Source organism: Suricata suricatta, chromosome 8 (assembly GCF_006229205.1).
Source record: "Suricata suricatta isolate VVHF042 chromosome 8, meerkat_22Aug2017_6uvM2_HiC, whole genome shotgun sequence".
Taxonomy (NCBI): domain Eukaryota; kingdom Metazoa; phylum Chordata; class Mammalia; order Carnivora; family Herpestidae; genus Suricata; species Suricata suricatta.
In genome coordinates this window covers 123280684-123290996 of record NC_043707.1, presented here as the reverse complement: position 1 = coordinate 123290996, position 10313 = coordinate 123280684, and the positions used below count along the sequence as shown (strand labels likewise).

Below are 10313 nucleotides of genomic sequence, written 5' to 3'. Positions count from 1 at the left end.
TTTGGCCAATGCCTTTAGTCTCCGGATGTCTCAAATTATGAATCCGGAGCACCCGCCGTCTGCTCTTTCATGCATAACAGATGAAGCCGGGAAGAACAGAGTCGCCTTTCAGATTTGATGTGACCTTCAGCTTCACCGGGTAGGTGTTGAGGTCTCCCCTCCCAGGAGGAGATCCCATCCTGGCTAAATCCCTCTAAGGACTTCTCAACAAGCCCAGATAAGGAATCGGGGTGGATTCTGTGCCCTCAGTTAGGGCTTGGGGTGTGGCCTTCCCCCTCCTGCCACACATGCATCCAAACCACAGTAGGTGGCCCCTTTGTCCCTTAGGAGAGGAACCTTTCTCCAGCATTGACTGCATGCCAGGCCCTGGTAGGTCCTTTACACCTAACATCGATGATCCTGGCTGCAATAGCCGTGCTAGGAGATGGGTGGTCCCAGTCCCATTTTCAAGATGGGACAACTGAGGGGCAGGGAGGATCAGTGAATTGGCCAAAGTCTCACAGCCAGGAAGGAGCAGACCTGGGATTCGAACCCCAGGTGGCCCAACTCCAGTGCTTGCTTACTAACACGGTGCTACCTACCCTGTGGAGTAAAGTGCAAATCCAGACAGAGCTGCCCACGCCCAGCAATGGGCAGCCTCTCCCATGGGACAGATGAGAGCTGCTGGCCAGCAGGGGTCTCTTGGGCAGAGTGGCAGGGCCTGGGCCAGGCTAGCTCCTCAAGCAGGGGCATCTTCCAGATTCGGCCAGACATATCCTTTCTGCCTCTAGCCAGGTAGCTGCCTTGTGGGGCTGCTTCTCTGGACATGCCCCGTTTTGACAGCTGTGTCTCATCGCATCAGTGCCATGTATTGTTCCCACCCACCCCCAAGTAGGCATTGCCCAGCCTGTGGTGGGCAGGGAATGGTGGCCAGAGTGAGCTTTGGGGTCTCTCAGAGGAGGAAGGCTTTCTCTGGGAGCAGACTCAGTGCATTGCCGGTGGTGAATGGCAGCTCAGATAAACCAGCCCTGGAATACGGACAGCACCTACACACATTAGCTACTTGAAGCTGCTGCACAGTGACTGGGCTAGCAGGCATTGTAAGCCCATTTTAGAGACCATGAAACTGAGGCTCACTGAGCTCAGGCGTCCTCCCAGCTTCCCACAGGTGGTAAGAGGCAGGCCTGGGATCCAAAGCCTGCGTGTTCTCTACTGTCCCGGAATGGCCCTGCCTCTCTGGGTCACTGGGAACATTCGGACAATACTTTGCCTGCTTTGGAGCTCCTGAGCCCAGCGCCCGGAACATAGATGCTGGATTGGGGTGGTGCCTTTGCTTCCAGCCCAGACAGATGTGAGCTGTGTCACAAGTCCTGGTTGCCAAGCAACAATTCCGACTGCACCTGCTGAGCCCCTGCATGGAGTGGAGCTACCAGGGCCTGCCCTGATCTCTTCACAGTCTAGGGCTTGTGGGTCAGGATGCCCTGGAGAGCTGGGCACAGGCCAGGTCTGCACCGCACCAGGCGGGCATTGGAAGTCAGAGCTGAGGAAGCCAGCAAGAGCTTCTGGAAGAGGGGGGTGTTCCTGCTGGGTCTTGAAGGAGGACAGAAAGGTGGCAGACGGCCTTTGTTACCCTGAGCCCTGGGTGGCCAGAGCCTGTGTTGGAGACACCTGCGAACCCAGTGTTCAGCATAGCACCTGGCACAGTGGCAGTCATTAATGGAAGTCGGCTCATCCGAAGGAGGCCAGCCAGCCTGGCTTCCTAATGAGGACCCTGAAGGGGACGGGCACCCTGGATCGGTAGGCAAGACTCACTGCTTGGTCTGCTTGCAGGGTGTTCGTTCTGGAGGCAAATGCATCCTGTGACAGATGTCTCCAAGAGCCCCGGGCTCGGTGCCCTTGGTCTCCACCACACACGGCCCAGCCCGGTTTGGTAACACGTGTGTGGTCTCCTCTGCTGCCCTGACCAGACATCTTAATTTTCAAAATGCCCTTAAAGCAGGATTCTAGAATATTTTTGCCAGAAGAGCCCCTAATGGTCCTCCAGCCGACCCACTTTGTTTACAGCTGGGAAACCGAGGCCCACAGAGAGGTAGGACTTCCCCCATTCGGTGTGGGCCACTAAGCAGAGCTGATAGCGCAGCCCTAGGTTTTTTTTCCTGTGGGCTCTGCACTCAATCCTCCACCCCAGAGGGAGGAAAGAGAAGCCCCTTCCCCACACTTGCTGGGAAGGACCCATGTGCTCGAGGCCGGGGGGCTTCTGGGAAAGTGGAAAGGAGTAGAGGACGGCTGGAGAAAGGGCCTGCTGGATTCCCAGGCAGGGAGTGGATGTCAGCTCTTCCCCCTCCAGCCCCTCCTGGAGCCCAGAGGTCCCATCTGCAGCTCAAGCTGCTGGCTCCCCGCCCCTAGAGAGAACCAAGCGCTGTGGTTATGAGCACTGCCTCTAGAGCCAGCCTAGCCGCTCAGCCTTCCCGCTCACTAGCTGTGTAAATGACTTAACGGTCGGGCCTCAGTTTCCTCGTAGGGAAAGAGTAGGCTTGTAACAGTGTGGTCCAAGCTAGGGTGTTTCGAGGAGTGAATGAGTTAATGAATCACTTAGATTTATCAGATTCTGGAAACACTGGCACTGTCCCTCTATCATTGTGGGGGCAAGGTGGGGCAGAGGTGGGGAAGAGGAGCCTCACTCAGCCCAAGGAAGGGGCCCACCCCTCCCAGAGGTGACAAAGTGAAGGAGATGAGTCACGTCCCACCACCTTCTACCCTGATGCTGTTGGAGTGCCCACCCCAGCTTGTCCCCACCATCAAAGTGCCCTCTAGGAAAACTTGAGAAACTTCCTTGTCTGTTAGGGATTCAGTCAAGAAACATTCTATCCTAGCAGTTTCAAGTGGGGAATAAAGCTCTGAATAATGAGTGTGCTCACCACTGGCAGGGCTAGGGGGTGCGGGAGGCCCCAGCGAGGGCCCAGGGAACCAGGGAAGGTTGGGGTTGAGGGAGGTACTGTCGGGGATCTCTGAGCCGCCTCTCCCGCGGCTGTCATGTGATCTGGTCTCACTGGCTGGAGCTGCTTGGAGTCAGCTCACTAAGGGAGGGGGGTCAGTGGTGTGGAGGCGTCTAGCTCTGAGGTCCAAGAGAGCACATAGAAGAGAGGTGGTGCTGGGTGCCTGGGTAGCTCAGTCAGTTAAGCATCTGGTTTTGGCTCAGGTCGTGATCCTCCGGTTTGTGGGTTCGAGCCCTGCAGTCTGCTCTGTGCTGACAGTGTGGAACTGGCTTGGGATTCTCTCTCCCCCCACCTCCCGCCCCTCCCCTGCCCTCTCTCTCAAATTTATAAAAAAATTTAAAAGGGGTGGTGCTGAGCCCCTCCCACCCTGCACTCTGGGGACAGGAGCGGGGCGGGGGGCCGGTTAGTCCAGAGCAAACCTACCTGCCACACACCCCCCTCAGGTGCTGCACCAAGAGTCACACATGATCATTATTCCTCATGACAGCTCTGTGAGAGCGGAGCCTCTGAGCAGCAAGAGGACCTGATAAATGACCGAACCAGGACCGCACTCCAGGGCTGTCTGCACGTGAGCCCAGCCTCTGCCCCCGGATGCTATCTGGGATCCCCACTGATTGAGTACCCCGCATATGCCAGGCAGGGTTCTAGGCGGTTGGACCTGGGCAGGAAACGAAGAGGAGTTGATGTCCCATGATGGGAGAGGGGGACACTGCTCCCCCTCCCCTGCAAATATGGACCAGTCATCTCTGGTGCTCAGTCCGATGAAGGTGCTCGCCTCAGGGCGTGGGGGTGGAGCTGCAGGCTGGGTGGGGACACTTGAGCAGAGACCTGCAGGAAGTAAGGAGCCACACTCTCATGAAGGTGCATTGTAGAGAGTGCAACCTGCCCCTCCCCTCCCCCCCCCCCCCCCCCCCCCCCCCCCCCCCGCCCCCCGCAGGCTGAAGCATGGAATGTGCCGGAACAGAAGACAGAGCAAGATGGGTGTGGCTGGGGAGGGAAGCTAGGAAGTGAGGTCCAAGAGCAGGTCAGGTGTGTGGCACCTCAGGCCACTGGCAGGGGCCTTCCACCCACCGGCTCTGAGCAAAACAGTCACGAGACTGGGGCCACGGGAGTGGGGGGTGGGTGCAACGGGCATGTGTGTACCCTTTGTGTGTGGGTGTGGGTCCCTGCTTGTCTGTAGGGGGCAGCAGCAGCGAATGTCTTTGACTTTGGCTCTGGCACCATCTGAGCCCCCTGCTTGTTTCACATACCACAGAGCTCAGCTCTAGTTTTTATAGTGAATCAAAACGGATGGCCCATGGGGCCGAGCAGAGTTGGCGTGTGCTTCTTGGGAACTTGGGTTGAGGGTCTGCCCCGTAGGGATCTCTGCTACTTGAAGGAGAGAGGACTTCCAGCCCCGTGCTTTAAACCCAGAGACCTCCTCCTCCCCCGGTGACCAAGTTGGATCAGGGCTCTCTCCATCCAATTGGAAAGACTGATGTTTGGTCCCTGCCAACCGTAAGTAAGAAAAAGTCAGATCCCTAAACCCAAGGGCCTTCAGGAAAAGCCACGTCTTCAGTACTTACTGCGGAAAGGGCACAGAGCTAAAAGTCAGAAGGACCTGAGTTCAAATCCCACTTCTGCCACCTCCTACCTTATCATGTTGGTCCAATGACTGCTGCGTCCCCATCTGTGGAGTGGGGACCTCAGGGTGTTATTGTGACATCTGAGTGAGTATTCTCTGTGTGCCAGGCACTGTGCTAAGGGCTCTCCATGAGGCCACTGCATTTAGTCCTCACAATAACCCTCTAAAATGGCTGCTGTCCCCATTTCACAGAAGAGGAAATTGAGGCCCGGGAAGGTGAAGTTACTTACCCCATCACTCAGCTGGGAATAGGCAGAGTCTGGACTTGGGCCAGGTAGTATGGCTGTTTAAAAGCAGTGGTGTGAGGCCACGAGGAGAAAGCAAGGTGCCTGACGCCTGGTCAGTGTCTGGTCTGTGGTGGTGGTTGTCATTGATGCCACATCCTATTCAGGGTCAAACTCCTGACCATGAAGACTGGCTCTGGACTCTTTTCTCATTTTAAACTTAAAGAAGGTAGTGGAAAAGCCCCAGGCACGGGGGACAGAAGTTCAAACCCTGGCTCCGAGAGTCCATCACCGTGTGACCTCGCGAGCCTCCCCGTGTTCTCATCTTACATGAGGACACTCACACAGGCCTGCCTATAAGGATCAAATGTGTACGAAGCCAACTCCTGTCACGAGTTGGCTTGTACCTCCCAACAAGGTACATGGAAATTCCAACCCCCAGGACTTCAGAATGTGGACTTATTTGATGTTTATTTATTTTTGAGAGAGAGAGAGAGAGAGAGAGAGAGAGAGAGTAAGCAGGGGGGAAGGCAGATAGAGGGGAACAGAGGATCCAAAGCAGGCACCACACAGAGAGCCTGATGCAGGGCTTGAACTCACAAACTGTGAGATCATGACCTGAGCCGAAGTCAGATGCTCAACGGAGCCACTCAGGTGCCCTAGAATGTGTCCTTATTTGGAAATAGGTTCTTTACAGCAGTAACTGAGTTTAAACAAGGCATTTGGGTGGACCCTAACCCAATGTGACCGATACCCTTATCAAAGGGGGAGTGTGGGCAGGACGGAACACACAGAGGAAAGACCAAGGAGGCGCAGGGAGCGTGCCCTGGGTAGGCCAGGGCCACGCTGTGGGAAGCCAGGCACCTCCAGGGCACCCAAGGCTGGCAGAGCAGTCCCACACTGCAGGTGCCCAGTGGAGCATGGTCTTCTGGCCTCCGCAACTCCGAGACAATCCATTTCTGTTGTTCTAAGCAACCCCATTTGTGTGCTTTGCTACAGCCGCCCAGGAAGCTAATACACGGCCTCTGACAGAATATCCGCAGGGCCCTCCTTTTCTCCGGGGGGACAGACCCCACCCCCACTAACCCTGTGAAGAGACCCAGGTCCGCAGAGGTGCCATCAGTGGCCACGTCACACTTCAGGTGGGTGTGCAGTGCCAGAACGTGAACCCAGGTCTGCTCCGCAGCCTCTCCTCGTCCTTTTCTGCACCCTTGCCTGCCTCCATGAGGCTCTTGGGTCTCATGCCTGGGCCACATAGTACTTGGAGGGGGAGATGGCAGTTAGTGGCTCCCTGCTCCCTGGCTCTAGTCCTGACTCCCGCTGCCTAGTGTGACCCCCTTTCTGAGCCTTGTCTTTCTCTGTGAAATGGGACCAGGAATGGATCTCTGTGTCACCAGCAGGGAGGTGGTGAGGTGGGGCCTGGGAGGAAGTTCACGGGGTGCTGTAACTGGGGGCTGCTGCCTGGGCAGGGCCTGTGAGTAGAGGATGTAAAATTATGTCTGAAGCCACCAGGGTGCTGTGCCCCAACACTAGCTGATTGGTATGGTCTAAACCAGAGTGGGAGAGCAGGTGGGTCAGATTTAGAAGATCCAGAAAGTTCTAACTCCCCCGACCTCAGCTCTCAGTTCCCAGGGTTGCCATGGCGAAGGGGAGATGGATCAGGATACTTTGTGGTCATAATTTATCAAGTACTTAGCCTGTGCCTCATTTTTGTTTTAATGTAATTTTCACAAGAGTTCTGCAGAGTAGGTGATGTTGGTCCCATTTTATAGACGAGGAAACTGAGGCTCAGAGAGATGAGGTGACTTGCCTCAGGTCACACAGGCAGGAAGGGCCGGGACCAGGGTATGAGGCCAGGCCTAACTCAGCCCACCAACGCTCTTTCTCCTTCACAGCAGCTCCTTTGTGCCAATACCAGCCTGATTTTGGGGGGAAACTGGGCTGGGACCCAGAGAAGGGAAGGGACTGATTGGAAGCCACAGTGAAGGACGGGGGCCAGACTCAGGTCTAGGCCTTTCTTCTTCCTCAGAGAGCAGGGCTGAAGGGCACGTGCCCATGCACTTAGCAAACCTCGATAGGTCTAGAACCTTCAGCTGCCCATCCTGGTGTGCAGGAGGCAATGCAGGGGGTTGGCTCGAGGCATAGACCGGAAGAGGGCCAGAAGGTGAGGTCCAGGCAGACCTCTGCCCACAGCGTGGTGCCCCAGGGTGGCTCAGTCAGGGGAGGCCTCAGCTGGGCTGGGGATGCCAGGCTAGAGTTTCTGGCCTATGATGATGATGACCCTCGAGCCTGGTGTTCAGTCCCAGTCCCGCTGAGTCCCCCAGGGCAGTAGAGGCCCCGTGCCTTCTTACTCCCACTGCTGCAGAGAGAGAGCAGGCAAGAGAATGTCTCAAATGCTGCTTAATCGCAGTAAGTTTGTCGATTCAGCTCATTACATTTCATTAGAATTATTTAATTAGAATCTTAATAAAAGAGTAGAGCAGGAAGGAGGCTGAGGAGCGGAGGTGGGGAAGTCCGTGCGGAGCCTGTGAAGTAGACAGCTGGGGAGGTGCGGCGGCGGGAGAGGGGACGGTCCGGCTGAGGACACCGGGCACACAGAGATGGGTCGGACCCATTTCCTGGCCCCCTCCCCCTCCCTGCTACCGGACAAGAAGCCAGACAGTTTCAACGCCTGGCGCTAGGGCGCTCCAGTGGGGGGAGCAGAGGCACTGTGCCTGCCACGGGGGAGTGGGGGGCCATCTGGCCTGGCCCGGGGTTAGAAAGGCTTCCTAGAACAGAGATGCCTTCCGTGACACCTAAATGTTGAGCTGGTGTTGTATGAGGAGGGGAAGGGCTTGAAGCAGGTGTGGAGAGAAGGAGTGACTTGGAGGCTCCAGTCGGGGGCAGGGTAGAGTGGAGTTTTGGAGCCAGGACCTGGAGCCTGGTAGCTGGGCTGCTTCCCCACCCCCCCACCACTGTGCACTCTGGCCAGTTATGCCACCTCTCTGAGCCTCATTTTCCTCATCTGTGGAGGGGGCATGACCACGGCACCCACCTCATAGGGGATGTTCTGTGGCTAGATGAGTCCATGCAAGTAAACCCCTGGGAACGTCAGCTGGTATATGGCCAACACTACGTGCATTAGCTGTTAGGATTATCCTTTGTTGCCTTCTTTTTAAAAAATGTTTATTTATTTACCTTTGAGACTGGGGGGGGGGGTAGAGAGGGGCAACGGGAGGGGGAGAGAGAATCCCAGGCAGGTTCTGCACTTTTAGCACAGCGGGGCTGGATCCCATGAACCGTGCAATCATGACCTGAGCTGAAATCAGGAGTCGGACGCTTGACTGACTGAGCCACCCAAGTGCTCCAGGATTGTCTTTCTTATTATCCGAGCGGAGACTTCCAGTGCTGGTCAGTTACATGCATCCAGAACGCAGCTCTGGCAGTGATGGCTGAAGCCACGAGTGTGGGTGGGCACCCTGAGAAGGGGGCAGGTACAGCGGCCACTCATCACCTCCACTCCCTCTTTCCTCATTCCCCGAAGGACCCCTTTTGTTCAGAGATCTGCCCTCCCAGCAACCCGTGCTCTTCAGGGCAGCTGACCCCACTGCAGTTCCAGAGAGGGATCTGCTGAGACTCCACCAGCCATGGTGATCATTCTGGTGCTCGGTGAGGCTGAAAGCGGACCTGGTGTATGATCTGGGGAGCCCAATTCTCCCCTCTCCCTCTTCGGGACATCAACAAAGAAGCATGTGGCCCCATTGCCACGTCTTAGGGGAACCTGACCTAGCAGGAAGTCAGTCGTGTGCTGCTATGCTGCCTTTCCAACTTAAAAAGAAAAAGGAAAAAGGCACTGAGTTGTAGCGTTTGCTGATTTCCATGGTGTAAATACCTCATCGTGGCCAATTGGAAGCCGCCAACGGGACATCCGGGAACCCACGAATGTCGATTGTGCACAGTCAGCACTTGCCAGCCCGAAGAAGCCAGCCCCAGCACCACTGGAGGACGCCGACGCATGAGGCGGAGGCCAGCAGGACTGGGGGAGAAAAAGCAGTGGCGCCCCGAGGGCACTGGGAGTGCTGGGAACTGTGCTGTGCCCAGGATTCCCTGACCTTGAGCTTCCATGTTCCACGTTCAGTCACTTGCAGCCAAATGCACCCCGTGTGCTGCAGGGGGGTGGAGTGAGAAGAGCCCGGGGAGCAGCCTTGACCCACCAGTGTGCATGTGGCAGAGAAGGGGAGGCTGTGGACCTGGCTGCCGCAGGAATTTGGCAATGCCAAGGATCGTGTTTGTCAAACTTAAACCTGTAAAAGATAAGAGAATTCCTAGCCCAGCTGTAAAACAAAAAAAAAAGTTCTAGGCTCCAGTTCATCCCATGAGTTAAGAATTTAGGGAGGGAAGCTGTTACTTTTTTAATTGTCCAGGGCTGTGGAAGTGGGCGCCTGATCTTTAAAATCTCTGTGCCATTCATGTGTTCAATGGGAGTAGCAATTCAGGCCCTCCAAGCTATCCCTTCAATGGCACTTTTTTCCAGATGGCCACAGGCCATAATGTAATTCATTAATTTAATTTAATTAGCTGTTTCACCACTACATACCACAGCCTGCTAGATTCTCGTCCCTGGATACTAACTGGATTTTCCCTACCTTCAGTCCCAGCTAGACCAGATAATTATTTTCCCCAGTTCCCTGAGGGTATGTTGTCTGAAACCCACCCCCTCAGACCAATTTCTAAACCAGTCGAGTTTTTTAGTTGGACACAATAGAAGCCGACACTCGGTAATTTAAGCAGAGCAGGAATTTATTGGAAGGACACCAACCAGGCTCAGGAAAGGGCAGGCGTTGAAGGAGGCCAGCAGCTCGGGATGCGTCAAGGGGCCCCCAGAGGAGATGTCTGGTTCTGAAGCTGCTGCCGGGGCCACCGTCGCCAGGTGTCGTGGCCTGGACATAGCCGCTGTCCCCCACGAATGATCTCCACTGTCCTCTGCAGCACCCCGAATTCAGGGCAGGCTCCCGACCGACGGGTCAGGTCACATGCCTGCTCCTGGCAGATGGGCGAGAGGGTCAGCATCGGCATTGGGAGGACACCCACCTACCTCCCTCTAGGGCTCACCCCGTGAGGTAACCCCCCATACAGGAAAGGGGTTTGAATGCTGAGCAGGGAAATAAAGAACACATAACAGCACATGTTCTCCTTGGCTAGGTGCTGCGCTAACATTTTGCCTGCCTTAAATTTAATCTTTCACAATTCTCTTTTGAAGGGTGTTACTTTCATCAACCTCATCTTCCAGCTGGGGAAACAGCTGAGTTTTTTCAGCAGTAATAAACCCAGATTTTTCAGAGGTGCTCTGAGGACCAGGCCGGAAACCATGGATGCCAGACAGCTCAGGGCCAGGTTTCTAGAACGGTTACCCGAAATTTAGGCCAGCCTTGGTCTTTGGGCCTTGCACAGGTGGAAGGAGCCAATCCAGTCTGAGCACTTCCTTTTTTTTTTTTTAAGATTTATTTTTTT

At 55.5% G+C, this 10313-nt stretch overlaps 2 long non-coding RNA genes across 2 annotated transcripts in view; one reads left to right on the top strand and one right to left on the bottom strand.

The window, feature by feature from the left end:
- Positions 1–5446: 5446 nt before the first annotated feature.
- Positions 5447–10021, top strand: LOC115300353. Its single transcript, XR_003912612.1, has 2 exons — positions 5447–5965; positions 8347–10021. It is a non-coding gene; the product is annotated as an uncharacterized LOC115300353 (long non-coding RNA).
- LOC115300355 overlaps positions 9591–10313 on the bottom strand; it is a 13692-nt gene continuing 12969 nt past the window's right edge. The window contains exon 3 of the long non-coding RNA XR_003912614.1: positions 9591–9845. This is a non-coding gene — a long non-coding RNA (uncharacterized LOC115300355). The remainder of the gene's footprint in view (positions 9846–10313) is intronic.